Below are 23483 nucleotides of genomic sequence, written 5' to 3' on the forward strand. Positions count from 1 at the left end.
GCAAGCAGTGTTCATCCCAGACTATTGTGGGTGGAGGCTTTTGAATAGTTGTGTAGCCACATTCCTTAATAGCCTTTTTTCTAAGACTAGCTTGCAAGAGTAGCTTCAAATAGAGTATACTCAGTGACCTGGCTAAAAGGTAACACAGATTTGGGTTGTCACGGCAAGGTTCATGTCTGGAAGAACATGTTGCAACTCTCAAATGTTTGAGATTGAAACAGTGGTGCTCAACCACTGCTGAACACAAGCTTTGTTTTGGCCGCCTGCTGAACATAGTCTTCTAAATTACAGATTTTTTTAAAGAATAGTTTTGTTTCTGAAGAGTGAGTTTGGGCCTTCCTGCTGTTAATTACTTGGTTAGTACATGTGCCTAGACTGGTGCATGTAGTAGAAGTGTATGTGTCTGATATGTGACCGCTATCCTAATGAGCCAGCAGGGGTTATGACTTGTGGAGTGTCAGTTCTTGTGCTCTGCACTTCAAAATATAAATACAAAGTGTGTTTAGCTTTCCACTATTGACACAGCTTCTCTCCTGTGGAATTTGTCCCTACCCCATGCAATACTGTGGTGCCAAGTTCTCTCCTATTGTGGAGCTTGGTGGCACAGGCATCTAATAATAGTGCTTTTATGTGAAACTTTTCAGCTTCACGACTCTGAATAAATATTAAGAACCTTTTCCTTTTTGCTAGTTAGGTAAAGAGAACATTTTCTTTGGCTTATGATGTTCCTACATTTAAGATTTCCAATTATGTCCTCTTCAAAGTCAAGATGTGACCTGCTTCCTGTTATAGCTATGCATTGTACAATGTAAAGAACTGCTATTCATTCTTCAGTGTATTCCTCTCTCGTGTCCCAGTTTTCCTTCTAGTGCAGCTAACTTATCTAATGTATTAATCATTTTCACAGATATTCTTGATCTTACTGTCTCATCCAGTTGCACATTTTGCTCATTCAGTCTATAGCATGCTCCTGTGGAAAAATAACATTTTGTTTAACACTGTGAGGCATAGTGAGTCCAGTCTGAAACACCATCTTCAAAGCAACCTACCTTTGATCTACATTGCCCTGTAGAGCCCTGGCCAGAAGGTGTGGAAGGCAGAGTTATCTCTGTGGTACCCAGTCCCTAACCCGCAGTCTTTCTGTGGGGCTGTGGCTCTGCATACAGAGGAGGGGATAAGGTATTGTCATTCCCATCCATGGTATGAGGAATCCACACACTGCTGACTAAGTTTAGTGGGAGCTTTCACAGGAGTAGGACTATTTCTGACAAAAAGGCAGCAGCCAGCCAGAGACAGCCTGCCTCTAGGGAATCGTGTTGGCAAAGTGATGGTGTGACACAGTGGGTAGGGGAAGCAGGCATGGAGTTTCTGCTGAGATAACGATGATGCATCCATGGAGCGCCATGTGTCTGGGCGTGGAGGACATCAATTATATATACCGTATATACTCGTTCATAAGCTGATTTTTTTTTAGTAAAAAAGGGATGCACCAGAGAAGGGGATTGGCTTTTGAACGGGTATAGAGAGGGAGAGGTGGGACACAGTCCCTCCCTGCCACAGAAGGAGCAAGGAGAGGCAGCAGAGCCAGAAGGGATGAGGCGGGGCCAGAGTCTCTCCACTTCTGTCCATGCTGCTTTCCCCCAGCCTCCGAAGCAGCTGCAGCTCCGGGGCTGGCAGGCTGTGGCTGTGCCGCTCGGCCCCGCCCCCCCGGAGCGGGCTGCGGCTGTGCCCCCCCGGAGCGGACTGCGGCTGTGCCCCCCTGCCCCGCCCCCCCAGAGCGGGCTGCGGCTGCGCCGCTTGGCCCCCCTCCCCCCAAGCAGGCTGTGGCTGCACCTCCCGGCCTGCCAGAGCGCGCTGCGGCCATGCCACCTGGTGCGGCTGTGCTGCCCGGCCCGGCCCGCCAGAACAGGCTGCAGCCACGCTGCCTGGTCTGGCCCGTCGGAGCAGCTCCAGCCAGGCCAGAGACATCCTCCCCTGGCCCTCCCCGGATAGGGTGGGAAGGGATGGAATGGGGAGAGTGTGAGGGTCCCAGGCTGGGGTGGGGTCACGTCGGGGGTGGTCACAGGGGTTACTCTCCTGACTCCCAGCTTCTCCCCTCTTTTCCCCACCAGTTGCTGTCCCAGCCCGTCAGGGTAAGCAGCTGGCGCGCCAGAACACTTTGCTTACTTAGGTTTACCTGTGTGCCTGCAGACGCTCAAGGTAAACCAACTATCCCAGCCCACCAGCAGCTTATCTTGATGGCCCAGGATCCAATGTTTGCTAACCCTGTTATAAATTTTTTTCCCATTTTTATTTATCCATCTTGCGGGGGTTCGGCTTATAAACGAACTGACTTATGAATGAGTATATATGGTTGGGGTGTGTGTGTATGTATGTGTGTCTCTATCTATCGCGGGGGGGGCAGGATTTTTAGTTCCCCTGTCTTAATTTTAGTGTGCATTTGCTAGAAACCTACAAAAACTTCCATTACTTATAGACTTTAAGGCCAGAAAGGACCATCATGATCATGCGGTTCTCAACTGGAGGTATGTGCACCCATGGGAGTACACAGAGGTCTTCCAGAGGATACATCAACTGATCTAGCTATTTCCATAGTTTTACAACAGGCTACATAAAAAGCACTAGCGAAGTCAATACAAACTAAAATGTCATGCAGACAGTGGCTTGTTTATACTGCTCTACATACTGAAATGTAAGTACAAATTTCTATTCTAATTGATTTGTAATGATATATGGTAAAAATGAGAGAGTCAGCAATTTTTCAGTAAGTGTGCTGTGACACTTTTTTGAATTTTTAGGTCTGATTTGTAAGCAAGTAGTTTTTAAATGAGGTGAAACTTGGGGTATGCAAGACATACGAGACTCCTGCAAGGGGTACAGTAGTCTGGAAAGGTTGAGAGCCACTGATCTAGTCTGACCACCTATATGTCTCAGGTCACAGAACATCACCCACCCACTAATAGGCCCATAACCTCCTGCTGAGTTGCTTAAGTCCTTTAAATCTTGATATAAAGTCTCCAAGTTACAGAGAATCCACTCTTTACTTTAGTTCAAAGTGATGAGTGATCCATACCCCATACTGTACAGGAAGGTGAAAAACCCCCATTGTCTCTACTAATCTGACCTGGGGGGAAGTTCCTTCCTAATCCCCAATATGGCAGTCAGTTAGCTCCTGAGCATGTGGGCAAGATCCACCAGCCAGACCTCCGGGAAAAAAATCTCTATAGTAACTCAAGAGCCCTCCCCATCTAGTGTCCCATTTCCAGCTTCTGGAGATACTTGCTACAAGCAGTCATGGATGGGTAATATACCATTGTAGGCAGTCTCATCACACCATCCCCTCCATAAACGTCTCAAGTTGGCTCTTAAAACAAGTCAGGTTTTTTACCTCCCCATCTTTCCTCGGAAAACTGTTCCAGAACTTCACTCCTCTGATTATTAGAAACCTTCATCTAATTTGACGCCTAAATTTATTGATTGCCAGTTTATATCTATTTCTTCTTGTGCCAACATGGGCCTTTGACTGGCTGTAACAAAACCTTTTTTACTCTCTCCTTTTGGGCAGGCAGTCATTGAAATACACTTGTCTGGAAAGGAATGAATATGCTTGTTGGAACTGGAAGCCAAGATCAATAGAGTTGTTTTTAAAAACAACTTAAGGTCAGAGCCTCAGCTGATCTAAATTAACTTAAATGGTGATATGTCTGCATGTTAGCTGAAGATTGGCCTATAAAGTTTTTGAAGGGTTTTGAGAGGAGGAAAATCAAGTTAAATAGGTTATGATGTTTTTCAAATAAATCTCTTGGGTTTTATAGGGGCATAGGCTAACATTTGCCAAGTAAGTGTTTTTTTTAATGGTTTTCAGAGTTGCCTTCCTTTCATATCTGTTGTTCTGTGTCACTTCATAACTGTTTGTTTGGTTTTATGGTCATTGACAGCTAGTCTTGCTGTGTAAAATAAAATTGCTCCTTTCACTTGTGGGAGAGAGGGGAAGAATCAGCATGCAGTGTTGCACTTTGGATGAGACAATTGCATTAGATTATTTCAGAAAGATTTATTTAATAATCTGATGCCCTACAGCAGCATCCTGTGCTGCCCTTTGGAGACAAGAGTTAGGAGATTATCTTGGAGACTTTTTTGTAAAGTTGCTGCTCATATGCTATTGTTGATAGGGCACTATCAGATGGCCAACCTGTTCCTCCTTGTAACAGGGTAGGACTCACCACTGTGGCACCTCCTGCTGGTCGTTCTGGGAATTAGCTCAGTCTTTTTGCAGGACACCCTCCTCCGGTGGTGTCTCGCCTGCCGTCACTTCTGCTTCAGACCCATGTCACTTCAAGGATTGCAGCATCCTCTTCAGGACACAGCCCTCTGGCCATGCCCCATTCTGTTCTCGCCCCTCTCCTCCCCCGGGGGGGGGGGCAGCAGTCATCTGTCCAGCCATTCGCCTCTGTGGCCGACTGCAGCCCAAGGTTCTAGCCACTTGTCTCAGTGGCAAACTGCAGCCCTTCACTGGTCACACCCCTCAGTTGCAAGTGGGGGCGGAGGAAGACCCAGGCCCACCTACTACCCCCATTCCCGACCCAGGGACCTTCTAGGCGGCAGCCACGTGCTTCATCTCCTTCAACTCCCACCGTCCATTTCCCTAGGCCACTTCCCCATAGCCCTAGCACCTTCTCTGCCTTTGTATCCAGGCTTCAGTCTTCCAGCCAGTCAGGCTGGAGCACCCTCTTGCTCCCCTGACCTGGCTCATCACTGCTCTGTCCAGGGTTCTAGCGGTTCCCTCAGCCCTTCAAGGATCCAGTCCTTTCTCCCTGGACTCCCAAGAGGGAACTGACTCCTTTGCCCCGCAGCTCTCTTTATATATGAGCCTCCTCTGCCCTGATTGGCTGCTCCTTTGAGCCCTTCACTGATTGGCTGTCTGCTGCTCCCTCACACTCCTCTTCAGCCTACAGACTTGATCAGCCCTAATGTTGCAGACCAATTGCTCTTCTCTGTAATAAGGCTTTTAAGAGGGATTTATGTTATGCTTTTAATACTTTGGGAACAAACAAAAAACACTGTTAATGTAGAGTTCTAAGACACCAGATCCTGTCACTATCACCTGTAGGCAGTTGAGACGACTGGGTGAGGTAATATCTTTTATTGGACCACCTGCTGTTGGTGACAGAAACAAGCTTTCGAGCTACACAGAGCTCTTCAGGTCTGAGAAAGGTACTTGGAGTGTTACCACCCAATATAAGATTGAACAAAGTGAAACGATCTGTTCAATAGATACCACTCACTTTGTTCTGCATACAGGAGTTTTGTACGTCTATCTCCAGATTTCCTCTGCATTTCTTGATTGCCTGTTACTTCCTCACCCCCACTGCCCTTGCATTTTTTGGCTCTTGGGTAGTAGTGTGGTTGCTAGAGTCTGGTTGACCATAATAGCAGATTTTATGTTGCTTTCATCTTCACAAGAGAAAAGCATCATTGTATTGGGAGAAGAAACAGAAGGGGAAGCTGATAGGGCTAACCAGTGAAAAAACCACCCACCCTGAAATTAGTAGTAATGATGAGTAAGTGACTTTCATTATAGTGTATTCTCCTTTTCTCCGTTCTTTTTAAACTTCCCTGCTCATGGAGTTGCCAGTTTCCTTCCTGATGCTATACTGTAGAAAGATTCAGATTCAAACTGAGCAAACCACCTTGATATTTTCTTCATTTGCATGTTTCTGCACTTAGGAACATAAGAGTTGCCACACTGGATCAGTCCTGGGGTCCATCTAGTCCACTCCAGTATCCTGTTTCTGACACTGGCCATTACCAGAGGCTCCACAGGAAGGTGTAAGAACCCCGCAGTAGGCAGAGGTAGGATAATCTGCTCCCACATTAGGTCTCAGACTTATCTCTATAGGTAGAGACTTCTGTAAGCCTGGATGCAGTAGGTTTAATATCCCTCCCAAAATTTTTGGCATCATTGATTATAACTCTGGACATTCTTACCCATATAAATGTCCAGTCATATTTTGAATGTTGCTAATTTCTTGGCCACAATGAATTCCACAGTCTAGTTGTACGTTCTGTGCAAAAGTATTTCCTTTTATCATTTTTGAGCTTGCCACCTTTTAATTTCATTGACTGCCCCCTTTGTTCCTGTGTTGTGGGGTTCAACAGAAATTTAACATGATCTGCTTAGACAAGTTGGTAGCATGAAAGTACAAGAACTCTCCTTAGTGAATCTGCCATTGTGAGATATCCAGTGTACACGGTTTGGTTAAGCATGAAATGTTTGGTTGCTTATCTAAAGTTTTGAGGCCTGCACATCAGTAATGGAGCCTCTTTGCATGTGCCTGTCTCTTACCTTGTCTATTTGTTTAAACCCTGCCAAACCTGTTTATCAACTCAGCCAGCGTATTAGTGCTCATTAGCACAGCTGTTTCCCTGTGTTGACTGTTTCTGCTCCTAAAAATCACCAATGTCACTAAGTTTGCTTATTTCTTCTTCCACTTCTAGTTAAAGTTCCAGATTATTTGCATTTAAGAAAATTCAGTGGATTGCAATGACATACGGGAAATTCAAATTTTTAGGCAGATGCACTTTTGTTCTGAGCTAAGATCATTAGTTTTCATTCCTGTAAATGTTTTTTTTTTTTTTTTTTTTAAAAAGATTCTGGAGTAAAATATTTTGTAAACTTTTTCATTTATTTTTATGCTTTTATTTGGGCAAAGTGAGAGAAACAAAAATGTAAAGATTAAAATTTGTTTAGCTTTTTTTCTAGGAAGACTTTTGAACCTGTTGTGCTCTTCATGCATTACTATAGCAAATAAATATGCAAAATGGAAAGCACACTGAGCAGGGTTATGAGTATTAGAGCACAAGGTAGTTCTTTTAAAACCCTGAAGGGTGGAGACACTATAGGTGGAGTTTAGTTTAGTTTTTTTTTTTTTTAAACTCCTCTTTCACCCACAGGCATTTCTTTGTAGCTGCCTTTGATATGAATCATCATTATACCTAGCAGCTCTTTGAATACCTTCTTAGTTATGTTAAAGCCTTGCTAAATCTCTGGAAACATAAGCTGAGGTGTGTGTCTGCTTGTAAAATAGATTTGGGATTTATGTTAATACTGCTGGCTTTTGCTACTCTTGGATATGGTACATTGCTGGTTCTGATTGTGAGCAAGAAATAAGGTAAGGACAAAAGTCGGAAATATTTTTCTCCTGAATGTAAGTGTATCTTTATTCGAGAGACAAGGCGGGTGAGGTAATATCTTGGATCATCTTCTGTTGGTGAGAGAGACAAGCTTTCGCGCTTACACAGAGCTCTTCTTCGGGTTCTTTATTCGAGCGCAGTCAGTAGGAGCGTCATGCTTTGTTTTCGGAGTGGTATCTGAGACTTATATAACAGTGAAAACACTGTGTGCCTTATTTCTTATCTGAAAGGATCCAGAATGTGCTTGGTGTAATATAAACACACAGGGAGACACAATCTGTACCCTGAAGAGTTTATACTCTAAACAGAGAAGACAAAGTGCAATAGATAAAATATAAGCAAAATGTTTGAGGTGATATTTCCTAAGCATTAGGTGCAACTAATCCTTGTGCCTTTTTGCATCTTCCTACAGTACAGCCAAGAAAAATAAATGCTTATAGTGACAAAACATCATAATTTTAATAGGCATCCTGTCACAATAAGGCTGCTTTTTTTAACTGTCTTGTGACCGCTATTATTTACTTTTTCTGCTAAGTTTTTATTTTGCTCTTAAGTTTTTTGTGTTGATGTTTAGAAGTTCACCAGTATTAACTTGAAAATGGTGTGGTGTTGTGTAGTTCCCTTACTGCTTTTAAATTTAAAAATCTCCTAACAAAACATAGAGCTCTGTCTTTTGCAAATATTGACCAGTCATTCTGGACTACACAAAAAACAAAGGCTTTACCGTAACTTTAAATGTCTTTAGGTGAGCTTGCAAAACAAAGCGCTTCCTCACACACCCAGATGTAACCATCTCTTATCTGCCATGATTGTATCACCATGCACAGGCAGATACTATTTTGGAGGGAATCACTGAAAATTCTTCGGGGCACTTAAATATTGAACTGATTATTAGTTTATAAAAATGAATGCGGAGGGTATTGTTGTCTCAATCATGGCTTATCTCTGTAAGAGAAATGTAGGTTAGTTGCTTGTGCCAGGTTATGTGCATAATTGTCAACATTTTTAAAGTGCTCTAGGGCAGCATTTCCCAAGCTCTTGAAAGCTGAGCCCCACTTCAGGAAAATGACTTCAGTTGTGCTCTCTTCTGTTGGAAAAAGTGGATAGAGTTCAGAGAGGAGCCACGAGAATAATTAAAGGATTAGAAAACCTGCCTTAGTGATCCACTCAAGTAGAAGGTTAAGGGGTCACTTGATTGCAGCCTGTAAGTACTCACATGGATTCTTTGATCTAGCAGATAAAGGTATAGCAGATGATCCAATGGCTGGAAATTGAAGCTAGACAAATTCAGACTGGAAATAAGGTGTACATTTTTAACAGTGAGAATAATCAACCATTGGAATAATTTACCAAGGGTCATGGTGAATTCATCATCACTGTCCATTTTAAAATCGAGATGTTTTTCTAAAAGATCTGCTCTAGAAATTATTCTGGGGAAGTTCTTGGCCTGTGTTATATAGGAGGACAGACTACATGATCACAATGGTCCCTTCCGGCTGTGGAATCTATGAATCCTACCAGGTCAGCAGAGCAGCATGGAGGAAACTTGTGCTGCTACTTTGCCCCAGCTTCAGCTGGTTCTTTGCATCCCCCAGTGGGCATGATGCCCTGTGATCTGGAAAATGATGCTGTAATTCTCTGAAGTTCTCAATATGAGCTAACTAGAGCCTGAGCATCGCTTTGTCTGTAGCTTCTGGAAGGTTTTATATGCATTCTGTTGAATGTTAGCACTTGTGCTAGCACTTTACAAACATTGTCTAATGATCATGATATCCCTGTGAAGGTAAATACTAACCCTTTTTACAAAGGAAGGAAACAAACACAGGAAGGTTAAGTGACTTGACTAAGGCTTAAGAAGGAGTCTGTCAATGCCCTGGTCAGAATGCAGGACTTTCTTGCTCTATACCACACTGACTCTCTTGCACTTAAGTTTGGCTACAAAGGGAAGAAGGATATGAGCAGCTGGCTTAGTTGTGGACAATCACCTGGCTGGAGCTTCTAGCAACTGAAGCTATGTGTAAGCAGCTTGAATGGTGTTGGCGTCCCTTTCTTCCACAAATGGACCTGTGCATGCCAGTCTATCAATAGACTGGCCACACATCTCAAGTCCCAGAGGCCAATCTGTGAGGTAGAAATATTTTTTTTAATGAGCAGCAGTATGTATGATCCCTGAAATCAGAGGGCAAGGAGTCACAGCTGTGGGCTTTGTGGGTCCCAAAGATCAACTCTAGAAAAAGTGACTCAAAGTCTATGAACATGCTTGGCGGAACTTATCAGCTGTGTAATAATACTTACCATTCACTGTTATGTTACCCAGGGATTTGTAGAGAGGAGTGTGTGCGTGTCTGTGCGAGGGAGTGAGAGGGACCTTCAGAATCCCCTTTGTTCAAGAAAAATGGCGGAAGAGGCTAAATCAGAGCAGCAGCCAGATTATATCCCCAGGCAGGTCTCCCAGCAAAGAGCAGGTGGAGAGCTGAACCTTGGCTGCTACAGCAGGAAAATCCCTCTCTGCCTCCACTTCTGAGTCTAGCACGTTGGTCTCTCGCTAGTCAGAATCACATGTGCTGTGATATTCACTGGAGAGGTTTGGGTATCACAAAAGAATGTCTGCCATTTTGCTTTTAATAGCAATGCAGTCATCCTCAAGACCTCAGTTTCCTTTGAAATAATAGTACTGTTCTGAAACATGACATTCCCTTTCATAAGAGGGGCCTGGCATGTAAGTACTTGGATCACAAGTGATACTAAATTTTATTTTTGGGGTAGGTGGCTGCAGTTTTTTAATGAACTGAAAAAAGCCATTCTGGGGACATAAGTCTTACTGCTCTCTCACATGTGCCTGCACACTCCTCCTCTTCTATCTGTTATAAGTGGAATAAGATAACATGAGGTTATAGATACTATGTAAACTGTTTCATGACAAATGTAATAACTCCATTGCCTATCCCCATATGTTAGCTATCATGAATAGAGTCCCAGCAATCATGAGATTTTAAATAAATTGTTGAGGGTTCTGTTTTTTTTCCCCTTCTGGCTTCTGTACATCTTGATGTCTGGTGGGAGTGAATCTCACAGCCTGTGTTGACAGATGCACCCTAAGAATTTTATTGTAACACAGAGCAAACAGAATGTTCTTGCATTTAGAAGAATGTATTTGGTCTCTTGGTGGTGAAACACGGTTTGTGCTGACGACGCAAGACTCTGTGTGGCAGAGAGAACTTGATTTTTGAACCATGGCATTGCTTGACTGCAGGTCTACGGCACTTGCTAGCAGCAGTAGCCTCAACCTTCATGATCCGAATAGAGTGAGAACAAGCACGATGGCGGGCACCCATATTACGGTAGCACTGTGTAACAGCACCAGCAGTTGTCAAGTCTCTGTATTCCCTGTACATGTTGTGGGTTCCACTACGAGAATCATAGTGTAGCCAGATACCAAAGTTTTTCACCCGCAAAGGGACTTTTCAAATACCTGTCCACAGTACACAATTTCCCTAGAAGACTTCATCTTCTTCAGCTGAGACACAGAGTACCAGAAACGGGACTTGGCAACAACATGATTAGGAGCAAAGATACGCATCCGACAGAGGGGTGGTGTTGGACATTTAGGAGTAGGAAGGCATCACCCAACAACTTTGTACACCTTCAGGGTGCCCGACGCCTTCATAGTGCTGCCTCGCTCGCTGCCACCCAGAAAAGGAAGGGACGCTTGCGCTCCAGCTAGCATGATAACAACAGCTGTTGTAGATGTTTCTTTGACATTCAGGCTTGTTCCCTCCCTAATCGTCAGAGCCTGAGTGTCTATATTGCTATTTTTAGTATGCTAGCAGGAGTGTGTCAACGCAGGCTGTGCAACAGTGCTCCCAGCACCTATGTAGACGTACCCTCAGGGGTTCATAATTTTCCACTTTCCTCCACAACCCGCAGGACCTTTCTAAATGAAAGCTGACATTCTCCTGAGATTGTATAGCTTCAAGAGCTGGGGCTTTAAGAAAAAATGCCAAATATCGTGAGAGTTGACAAAACTGTAATAAACAGAAAATAACTGAGTATGTTCTGGAGCTTCTTGAGAAGTCTTGCTTCAAAAATTTGACATCTCAAAGCTCTTGCTGCTCTTTTTACAGAACCCTCCAATTAGGCTCCTAACAGTTTCATTTGCACACTATTCTTAAACAGGATTCTGTTTGTTCCTGCTCAAAGGACTCTTGTTAGAAGATGCAAAGTGCTGTTAATTTGAGCACGCTTTGACATTCTCTTTGGGTTTGTGTAAATAACTTCACGATAGATGAGATTAGCCTTTGTTGATCCACTTGGGATATTGTGTGCAAGGATCCTGCCTGCAGACATTTTACAACTAATCCACTCCCTTTCACCCTCTGACACCACTATGCTATGCTAATAACTGAATGCATGTCATGGTTCCTACAAATTCCGCTCCCTCCCTATACAACAACAAAAAAGCACCTGATTTTAAATCCCCCCCTTGTTCATTGAATAAATGCTGTTTATGTCAAAAGACTTTTGATTAAACTTTTACGCAGCAAACCTGTAAGCATCACTACTATTGTCAAGTACAGATATAATGTATAACTCAAGGAGAAAAATCTCTCTCTCCCCTTTGTACAAAAGCAGAGGCTTGCGCACTCTCTTTACACTTCTTCTGTAGTTTGCTTCAGGATTATCCATAAAGCGAGTGCCTCTGCTCCGGTACAGAGAACTTGAATTGAAATATTTTTCTAATCTACCTTTATCCTAAAATTATTTCATGCTTGTATTAAAATTTGTTGCAATTCAATTTTCTGTCCTTGGGCAGAGAATGCCTTTATTAGCAATAAAACTACAATGAGGTAAAGCACGGTTAACTACTAGAGTCGTTTCATGAGCATTTACTTTAAGAAATCATTAAATTCTGTTATTCCAAGTAATGTATAATAATGTGGTGACAAGCTGAGTAAACTTTTGGCTAATAAGAGCCCAAAAATTATCCCTCTGGTGGTAGTAACACAATCTGAAGATACCATAACAGAGAAGAGAATATGTGATAAAACACTGTTCTTTTTTTATTTAAAAAAAAAAAAGTACCGATTTTTAGTTGGATGTCAAGAATGAAAGAATTGTCACTGCCCTGTTTTAAGAAATATCAACACTATTATTGTCCCTTTGTAGGTGATGGTGGTTAAAGTGTATAGTAAAATGCATTGAGAGAAACATGTTGGAGAATGTTAAGCAATGGTAAAGGGCATCTGATTTGCTGAAGAATAGTTGCTGAGCTTGTAAACAAAAGTAGGAGGCTGTCTGGGTGTGGCTGGAGACATCAAGAAGCTGAGAGCAGCATGTATGCACCAAGGGTAGATCATGTTTTCTCTCCAGAGCAGGCAAAGTTCAAAGAAAGGCAAACCTCTCTGAAGAAACCCTAGTAGAAAGACAGAGAGAACAGTTAAACCCTAAAACGTATCGTTTTTAGAAAATGACGAAGTGATGCCTGGACTATCCTGAACTGAGAGTTAGAAATCATTTAGAAGCTGTCAGCTGACTTATTGTCATGTGGACATCTCCATCAGAGGACTTTGCAAAGCAAAATATTTAACTTGTAAGTCAACACTCTTATGCTGTTGTGAAATTACGTTTATATCCCATTCTTTACTTCAGATTGCAGCAAAACGGTATGAAAGAATGGCAAGTGTATTTAATGTATGCTTTTATCAGATTGAATTTATTCGATGAAATTAACTTCCTTGTTCCTGCTGAACTACAAATTTACAGGGTACCTTTTCTCCACCCCCACCCCCATCTAAAATTATTTTTCCACCTGAGTCATGAAAAGGTCATTTGTGTTCCTTATTGGAAGTCACATTAGTCATTCAAGCCAACTGCTCTTTTGTGCTATAATCTAGGCATTTCCAGTGTACTTATCTGGCCCCCATTACTGTGGTATTGGAATGCTTCATGGTCTTTAATGTATTTATCCTCAAAACACACCTGTGAGGTAGAAAAGTGTAAAATGGGCATAATAATAGATGGGGAGCTGAGGCACAGAGAGAAATGCCATGCCCCAGATCACCTGGGAAATTTGTGGGGAAGCAGAGAATTGAACTTTGGTTTCCAGAGTCCCAGGCTAACTTTAATTACTGAATCATCCATGGTATGCTCATTATTTGCCATCATCTCTTCATTTTATAGTACTTCAGGTGCAGTTTAAGCAGCATAGGAGAGAGAGAAAGAACATGGCTTCTGTTGGACAGAGGGGTGATGATTAAGAAGCTGTAAGAGGAAATAAAGGGGCACAGACGTTTCTGTGGCAGTTAGGGTGTGCACTGCACTTAGGGGCAGGGCAGTGACTTCAGAGGTGGAAGCTGAGCATAGAATCCAAAAGGTGCATCAGTATAGAAGAATGGATATGGATCAAGACAGTGGTCTGAGATGAGTGAATGTGCCTCAGGTGCTGACATAGTGTAGCTAATGCTCTGCAGAAGAATCCTATTTCACATTAATTTTCCAGGTAACAGAAACTATTGTTAAATGAATGCGGATTGGTTTGGAAGAGTACAGGCTATCACAGGGTTTTATGTGAGGATAACAACGGTGTTTTCCTGGTAATACACTTGGGGGGAGTTTTATTAATGCTAAATAAGAATTGCAGTCACTTCTGAAATTCTCATTTGATTAAATAAAACCCAGTGATAGGGAGACATTCAATCCTGTGAAAAACAAATGGGCTCAACACCTTTTTTCCTATTTGTTTAGTGCAATATGTGCTTGCTAGTGGTGGTTTTGTCACAGAATAACTGTATGTATGAATTGGCGCTCTAAATACTGACATTAAAAAATACAGTATCCGTGGAATAAATTGACTGAACTCATTTTAAAAAAATAAGTCAGATAAGAATAAATTACAGCACAACTGATTTATTCTTTAAAACAACCAAATAAAAACCCAGAACAAAAAACAAAAGCACAAAAACCCCACGCATACCCCTTTATTTGTACAAACATTTCATTTATACTTTATTCTTCAGCTCCCAGGTACCTTTAATCACATTTGGTCCTACGCACTATATGTTCGAATGAGTCAGTGAGTAGTTCAGTATGCTCCAATGATTCTATGACAGATTTCTCAAATGATGTGGCAGGGTTTCCAGTAACTGTGACTGTAATTAGACAATTCTTTACATTGCAGTTACATAAGCTCTTGGTGACTAGAAGGTGTCTGACTAATTTTCATTAGTTAGGTTATTTTTAGATAACCAAAAAGGGTATTTGGAATAAGCTTTTAAAAAAACTGGTTATTTAAAGTTAGGCTCCTGTTCGCATTTTAGGCAACTAAATAAGCAATCCAACTGATAAGTGCTGAGCATCCAGCAGATCTAGATAAAGTAAGTGGGGTTATGCATGGGAGCAAGGGTCTAGTTGCTTGGAGAGACTGTGGATCAGAGCATTGGTTGACAGATAAGAGCATCAGGTCATTCCATGGGACCATCACCAACCTTACCAAAACTGGTAAGAGGTAGTTATCAGGAAACTTGTGAAGTGTCAATGATCAGTCTCTATCTGACCAGGATAGTTAAGCCTCCAGAAGTATTTTATTCCAACCTGCAGATATCTGGCTCAGTTTTTAAAGAACTTCAGAAAGAATCATGTACAATTTTAAATGGATCCAACTTGGAATGATGAGCTGCACCAAATGTTAGCATTATGTTTGGCAGAAATGGCACTTGATAATACTTGTTGCCAAGATCAGTTCTTATTTTTCAACAGTAACTCTTGTCAATTCTCTAAATAAAAACATGCAGTTATTCTGTGACAAAACCACCACTTTGAGAAATGTGCTTAAAGAGCTTTAATTGATTACATTTGCCACTTGTGTGGCTTTGAGCAAGTAACTTTAATAAAGAATCTATAAAATCGAGATACTTGCTTACATGCCCCTCGGGTATTGTGAGGGTACTTTTAGAGTATTTCTTTAGTTCAAACAGGAGTGACTGATGCTTGCATGTGACCATTGGAGTTGCCCTAATTGAGGTAAGAGTGCACACACTGCAAAGCCCTACTCAAGTTACTGCATCCACACTATCATTGTACTCCATTGTGTGAGGTGAAAGGCCCCCTGGGGCATATCCCAGAGTTCTTAGTGCTACATTAATTGGAGCGGCTATCTGAATACTTCCACAGAGTATTGTGGAAAAGCTTGTCTTTCCTTTCTGGCCACCGGTGCAGAAATGGGCTCAGCCCACCAACTCACTGATTTCTGTCTGCAGCCTTCATTTTGATGCACAGCATAGATCCAACTTGGAACAATGAGCTGCACCAAATGTTAGCATTAATGCAACTCTCAATATTGGCAAGTGAAGTAATTTGCTTATCAGCTTCCTTAATGCTAAGGGCAACATGGGTCATTATAGCCATAAGAACGTTAAAGACTCAGTACATCACCTTCAGGCACAGCACTGAATTTGTTTATAGTAGAACAAGTTTATTAACAAAAGAGCATGGATTAAGTAATACCAAGTAAATGAGAGAGAGGTAGAGGTGGTTACAAGCAAAGAAATGTGAAAACACATACCTAAAAGTCTGCAACTTAGGGCTTGGCTACACTTGAAAGTTGCAGCGCTGGGAGTTACAGCGCTGGTCGTGCAGGGCCAGCGCTGGTGTGTGGCCACACTCACAGCTACCAGCGCTGGTGTGTGGCCACATTTGCAGCATTTACAGCGCTGTTGGGAGTGCTGCATTATGGGCAGCTATCCCAGCATTCAAGTGGCAACAACGTGCTTTTCAAAAGAGGGGGGTGGAGGGTGGTGTACTGTGACAGGGAGCGGGGAAGATAGAGAGAGTGGATTTTTGGAGCCAACACTGTGTGTTAGCTTCCCTGGATTTAAAAATCACAAAATGTTCGCGAGTCCTTAGTCTTAACTCTTAATTGCAAACAGCCTGCCTCCAACACGGACTCCCCGCTGTTTCACTCACTCCCTGTGGTGTACTGTGACAGGGAGCGGGGAAGATAGAGAGTGGATTTTTGGAGCCAACACTGTGTGTTAGCTTCCCTGGATTGAAAAATCACAAAATGTTCGTGAACCCTTAGTCTTAATTGCAAACAGCCTGCATCCAACGCTGTTTCTCTGTCAAGCAAACTGCTTGCCTCTCCTTTGATCGTTCACAGCCAGGTACAGATAGCTCCTGTTTGCTGTGATCAGTGTTTGTTTTTTAGATAAGCAGTTCAACGGAGCTCCGATCGGAGTTCACAACAAAACAAAGAGAGGCTGCATAACAAAACAAAGAAAGTAATTTAGTTAAAAGCATTCTGGGATATCTCCTTTTTCCCTGGAGGCCAATAAAAGCGCTGGTGTGTCTCCACACTTGATGAGCAGCGCTGGATCACCAGCGCTGCAATCGCTACACCCCAACCTGGCCAGGTGTACAGCCAGCGCTGCAGCCAGATGTACCTGCCACCCCAGACAGCAGCATGGAAATGCCGTTCACCCTGGAGGTCCTGCAGGCATCACAGGATATTTTGTCCCTCCCAGTGCTGCCCACACCAGTGATGGCAGCTCCCATATCAAGGGGTAAGCCTGACCTTGGACCACCCTCTCGGTCCCCATCAACGCAGCTCCGCTCGCCACCTCAGGGAGCGTCTCGCTAGCGCTTGACTGCTCAGAGCCACCACGCCTTGGATGTAGGGGTGTCTACTAATCAAAGCCCTCAGCGCCGGTCTCTGGATTCCAGGCATTGCTCTGTGGGCTCGAAGTGTCGATCATTGGTAGTATGGGGTAGAACTACCGAGGCATGCACGATCCCGTGACCCCGGTACCAGGAGAATTGTTGCCATTCACCCTCAGTACAATGCTGATCCTGTGAAAGCCTTCATTGGGACTTGATACAGTCACTGGCCTACCAACGTAGGTCACCTTACCAGCGTTAACGCTCACCATCATGGCTTAGGATGCAAGGTACATGGTCTGCAAAGGAGCTGAAGTTGCATATAAACCTCAAATAGCTCAGGGTGGTTTTCCTCCCACAGTTATCTGGCCAAGTGGTTCAAGTGCTGATGGACAACACAGCCTCGATGTTTTACATAAACAGGCAAGGGGGAGCACGCTCGTCAGCCCTCTGTCAAGAGGCACTCCACCTATGGGATTTCTGCATCCAGCATGCAATCTACCTGGAGGTCTGTCACCTTCCCTGCCTCAGGAACATGCTGACAGATTGCCTCAGCAGGTCCTTCTTCTCTCACCACGAGTGGTCGCTCAACACAGAAGTGGTCCAGATGTGGGGAACTCCCTGAGTGGATCCATTTGCCATCAGGCAGAACAGGAAATGCCCCCCCCCGGGCCACTGTCAGACTGCCCAGACCTTCTCTTGCCTCCTGCACACCAACCTCACCTCCCTTCACCTCACGGCATGGATGCTGCATGGTTGAACCCGGAGGAGCAAGCCTGATCCAGGAAGATGTGGCAGGTCCTTTAGAAAAGTAGAAAACCTACTCCACTAGGGCAACATACCAGGCAAAGTGGATGAGGTTTTCCTACTGAGCGTCTGAGCGGAGCGTGTCCCCGACGCACTCTTCTCTGAAGTCCATTTTGGAATATCTGCTCCTGAAGAATCAGGGCCTGGCCCTCTTTTCTATCAAGTTTCATCTAGCTGCCATCTCGGCTTTTCATCCACTGATCCAGGGTTAATCAGTGTTCTCACACGAGTTGTCGGTCAGGTTCCTGAAGGTCCTTGAAAGGCTCTTCCCTCCCATTAGGGATCCTGTCCCCCAATGGGACCTCAATCTGGTTCTCTCCAGACTCGCGTGTTCGCCTGTTGAACACTTGGGCTCTCGTTCCCTTTCCCACCTATTGTGGAAAGTCGCCTTCCTTGTGCCAGTGACATTGGCTAGATGAGTGTTGGAGACTAAAGCCCTGACCTTGGAACTGCCATATACGGTCTTCTACAAGTACAAGGTACAGTTGCGATGCCATCCGGCCTTCCTGCCGAAGGTGGTGTCTTCCTTCCATATCAACTAGGACATCTTTCTCCTGGTGTTCTGTCCTAAGCCGCACAAGACCAGTGAGGAGAGGTGGCTGCATGTCCGAAGTGCCTTGGCATTTTACTTGGTGCATACCAGTCCCTTTTGTAGGTCGACGCAGCTCTTAATCGAAACAGTGGACAGGATGAAGGGCCTTCCAGTGTCCTCTCAGAGGATCTCCAGCTGGATCATCTCTTGCATCTGGGCCTGTTATAAGTTGGCATAGGTACCACCTCCGCCTCTGGTGAAGGCCTACTTGATGACAGCATAAGCATCCTCAGCGGCCTTCCTGGCACATGTTCCGATCCAGGACATTTGTAGAGCTGCAACGTTGTCTTGGATTCACACGTTCACGGCACACTACGCCGTCACCCAGCAGGGTAGGGATGACTCTAGGTTAGGCAGAGCTGTGTTACAAGCTACACGTCCATGAACTCCTACCCAACTCCATTGGTACTGTTTGGGAGTCCTCTAACTTGGAATGGACATGAGCAAGCACTCAAAGAAGAAAGGACAGTTACCTTTTCCGTAACTGGTGTTCTTCGAGATGTGTTGCTTGTGTCCTTTCTGTGACCCACCCTCCTTCCCATCTGTCAGAGTCCCGGCAAGAAGGAACTGAGGATGAGGGGAGCCAGTGGCACCCCTTATACCGCGGCATATGCGCGTCATTCCAGAGGGCGTCAGAGCTGATCCCCTATCGATACCACTGAAGGAAAAACTTCCGGCACTGGTGCATGTGGCGAGCACACACACCTAACATGGAATGGACATGAGCAACACGTCTCGAAGAACACCAGTTACGGAAAAGGTAATTGTCTCTTAGCTTCCCCACCTTGTCTCTCTTAAGGAGTCTGACAGGACTCTCTTTCAACCAGTTAAAGTTTGTAGAGCTCTTTTTATAAAACTAGAAGCTAAGGAGTCTTACCCCACTCCTCTGGAGTTTTGCCATACGTAGGTGTTCCAACTTAATTCTGTATTGCTGAACTACTTAATTTTGCCTTTGCTGGCATCTGTTTTACATCCTTTCTGGCTGGTCAGTTTTAGGGTCGGTGTCTGAGTGTATGTAAAAGCAAGCTGATTGTACAGCACTAACAATTTTATGGTCCCCCACATAGACAGTACAAAGTGGATACAATTCAAGTGACTCTGTTACTATAATTTTCATTCATTAGGATGTCATTCCGCACCATCTGTATCGCTACTACTTTTATTTTTTTTAACAGGATGTTAAGCGTGTAAGTAAATGCACTGTGATTGGGGTTGTGGTGGTGGGTTTTTTTTGTGCTAACCAAATACAGATTGTTTTATGGTTCTCCATACTCAGGTATTGATTGTTGCCTTGTTTCTCATATTTAGTTGCAATGGTTTTCATGTTTACACCACACAGAGATATGGTATGATCCCTGTCCTCAGTCAACAATAATGCCACTAATCCCCTTTCATTTGGAAATAACATTTGGATGGAAGTACTGCATGCAAATGTTTAGACAACTGTTCTGAGGAGGTTTTTCGTGGTAAATTTAAAATGCCATTGTGGTATGCTTGAATAATTAGGAACTTCTCAGAAAAACATTTTCCCAGGTTATTTGCTATTAGAAATTACTCACATATGGTAAAATGACCCTTCAAAATTGCCTGATACTTTTTCAAAGATGCCAAGAGCCCACAACTTCCATTCTTTCTGCTGGGCATGTGGATACCTTTGGCAATTTAATAAGGCTATATTTGCACTACGCACCTTTTAGCAACACGGCTGTGCCGCTAAAAGGTGCACAGTGTAGCCGCTCTTTGTAGGCAGGAGAGAGTTCTCACACCAGTGCTTTTCGTCGGTAAACCTTTAGTCTGGGCGGGTATTTTTTTCACATCCCTGAACATCCAAAGTTTTACCGATGAAAGTTCAGTGTAGACAAAGCCTAAGACATACAGGTTTACTGCTTATGGGTCCAATCCTGCCAACACTTACTCAGTGACACTATGCTCTGTAGTAATTTTTCTTAAGACGATACCTTGATAAGGTGCAGGAAATTGAAGATCATTTTCTATCTTGTTCATCTGAGGTTGAACAGGAAAAGTTATCGACTCTCCACTGTTAGAATAATTCTTCCTTTTTAAAAATTATCCTCCTCATTTAGTGTATAATTTGCTCTTTCTAGACATGTTGGTGGGATGAACCTTTGGTATGAAGTTCATTATTTTGTAAAGATAACATGCATATCTTTGGCTGCCCTTCCTGCTCCACTGCAAATTGCTGGCAGTAGTGGGAAAAGGACTTTTTCCTTTCATTGAACAAACCATTTATAGATATATCTATTAAGTCAGTGTTTCTCAAACGTTTTTTTCGCGGACCACTTGAAAATTGCTGAGGGTCTTGATGGACTACTTAATGGTCTTTCCAAATGTTGTTTGTACTGTTAACCAACTATTGTAAAATGCTTTGGATAAAAGCTCTATATTAAAAAAACCAACCTTAATATTTTTTTGTTCTGCCAATAAAAGCACACAACTCCTATTTTAATATCAGTAGTCTTACTTCTCTGATGTGATGGATGTGCCCTCTCTTCCCTACCGCAGCAGCCCCCGAGCTGGGGCTGGGAAGGAGGGGGGGTCTCTCGCACCACAGCAGCCAGAGAGCTGAGGCTGGGAAGGAGAGCCGGCTCTCCCCAGCAGCCACAGCCTTGGAGCTGGGGAAAGTCGCCTCTTTCTCTGTCTGCTGCAGCCCTGCATTCCCAAATTCCCCCCACCAGTGGTGGCTCCAGGCACCAGTGCTCCAAGCGCGTGCCTGGGGCGGCAAGCTGTGGGGGGTGCCCTGCCGGTCTCTGCAAGGATGGCAGTCAGGCTGCCTTCAGCGACTTGCCTGCAGGAGATCCGCGGATTCGGCGGCAGGTATGACGAAGCTGTGGGACCGGCGGACCTCCCGCAGGCATGCCGCCGAATCCGCGTGACCAGGGACCTCCCGCAGGCAAGCTGCCGAAAGCAGCCGCGGCAAAAAAGCTAGAGCCGCCCCTACCCCCTACACCCTCTTCTCACCCCACATCCCCCTCCCGCTCTATCCTCTATTCCCCCCAAGGCCACCACGTCACGTCACATGTGCTTCTTCTCCAGGGTCCAGGCACCTAATTAGTGAAGCCACACTGGCGCCTGCCTGAAATCGTCTGCAGGCCACAGTTTGAGAACCTCTGTGTTAAGTGATATCTGCATTTAAACCTTTTAAAGGGTTTTCTGACAGGCTCTTTAACCACTGAATATTTCTGTGAGTGGGGTGATCTTCCTATCTCCAGTGATATCTCCCAGTGGAAACAAATGACCATATCTAGGAGAAGAAGAAAGTTTTGGAGAGTCAAAGTGCATTTCTAATCCAAAAATTAATCTCAAAATCAGATATGCTTACTTGATGTGCAGCATCCAGCCCTGCAAAACCAAAGGCTGATATGTGACCGTCAAGCTGGATTTGCATCTCCTTGCATAGAATCAGCCGTAAACAGATGCAGTGGGAAGCATGGATGCAGAACAGAATGATGAAGCAAGGCAGCCAGCCAAAATCAGTATGGTGGAGATTGTGGACTGGAACTGTTTTGGTGCAGAGGATAGTATATTTGAATCCTCTGATATAGTGCTTGTGAATGGCAATAGTGTATTCTGTTAATTCAATAGCTAATCCTTATCTGGCTACCTGATATTGCACACTATCTAGTAGAAATTTCTACACCTATAATTCATGTTCCAAGAAAGTTTAGACTTTAGCTATAGCTTTGACTGCAGACAGCTACCTCTTAACTACAGTGTAACTTTATTTTGTGATAACACAAGGGTCTTTCTTGAGTGCATTTCCCCTCCCTTTTTAAAGAGAACAAATAAAGCGGAAAGAGAGATCCTGGGCGGTATGTCTATTAAATAATGTGAAGTATGTAAATGTGGGAACAAAATTGAGTGGAACTCTTGGAGCATCCAGCCAAATAGCCTGTACAGATTTAATTGCTCGACACAATCTGCTCTATGGTTTTATTTGTCAAGATGAAAGGCGACTTGCTCCAGCATTAAACCTTAAGAATTTTACAGCTAAATTAGCAACCTACTAAAATCAAATACATCTCAGTTGCCTATTCACAGTAGACTCAAATTAGGTTGCCAGTTGGTTTAAACATTTGCTGCTCATTGCAGATTTACAGGCTGCTGTTATTGACAAAAAGAGGTTTGGCATAAAGTTCTACTGTAGTTTAATTATGTATTGGGTTGCCAGCCCTATCTCCAGGAATATGACCAACCAAAATTGGTAACCCTAATTATGTATGCTCTAGGATGTGACCTTAGCCCTGCAGCCTGGAATGTTTGTAAATGTCATATTTGATCAAACTTGCAGAATAGCATAGGAAGAAGTTTGTTTTCTGATTATACTGAAACTGTCTCATACATTGTTTGACGAACATAACCAGCAGTAATGTAAAATACATAAACCCATTCCTGCCTGTCTGAAACTTGTCATTATACAAGGAAAGGCACTCAATGAGCTGGTTCATACTAGAAGGAATATTACATATGTAAATATCTTAGATTTCATTTTCAACCAACAAAAAAACCAAAACAAAACACGTTTATTAAAGGTGATGGTGATTATTTTTTTAAAGAATTAGTTGAATTATTTGAATCTAAAACTTGATTGATTAATATTTTCACTATTAAAAGTGCTGAGTTGTGTTTGCAATGATTGGTGTAGGCTTATTATTTATCTTGAGTGTCTGGGGATGACCACCATGTATTCGTGAATGTTTGAATCCTGATATTTTTATTTATTTTAGAAGGAACATTGTGAACTTGGAAGTTGAGTGTTGTTCATTTTATAAAGTTTTCTTCATCTAATGGTGTATCAGAGCCAATACCATGTGACTTAAATGATCCCAATGCAAATAATGAATAATAAATAGCTGAAGTGAACAATTCATGAAAAACCAAAAGGCTGATAATGTATTCATTGGAATTCTTTGAATACTGATGGCTGACTAATACATTAATCAAAATCAGGATTTTCATGCAAGCCACTCTCAAAACATAAAAAGGGGCTAAACTCACAATGAATACTGTTCAGAACTAATAGTTTGATCAGCTCTAGTTAGTTAACTTCAGTAATGATGGGCCAGATGCTCCTGAATTTACATCCTCTGCAGCCCCTTGAAGTCAGTGGGGTTGCATAAGGTGAGAGTCAGGACAGGATTTGGCGCATTTTGTTCACAACCTTGGTCTCTATGCAAACAAGAAACCTATAAACCTTCCTCTTTTTTAAAAAACAGATAAG

General features: G+C 43.3%; 1 protein-coding gene and 1 pseudogene across 3 annotated transcripts in view; one reads left to right on the top strand and one right to left on the bottom strand.

Moving 5' to 3' along the window:
* NEDD4L (NEDD4 like E3 ubiquitin protein ligase) overlaps positions 1-23483 on the top strand; it is a 342440-nt gene that overhangs the window by 108462 nt on the left and 210495 nt on the right. The gene's annotated exons all lie outside the window — the stretch shown is intronic.
* Positions 10335-10861, bottom strand: LOC123373034 (annotated as a pseudogene).

Source organism: Mauremys mutica, chromosome 6 (genome assembly GCF_020497125.1).
Source record: "Mauremys mutica isolate MM-2020 ecotype Southern chromosome 6, ASM2049712v1, whole genome shotgun sequence".
Lineage (NCBI taxonomy): Eukaryota > Metazoa > Chordata > Testudines > Geoemydidae > Mauremys > Mauremys mutica.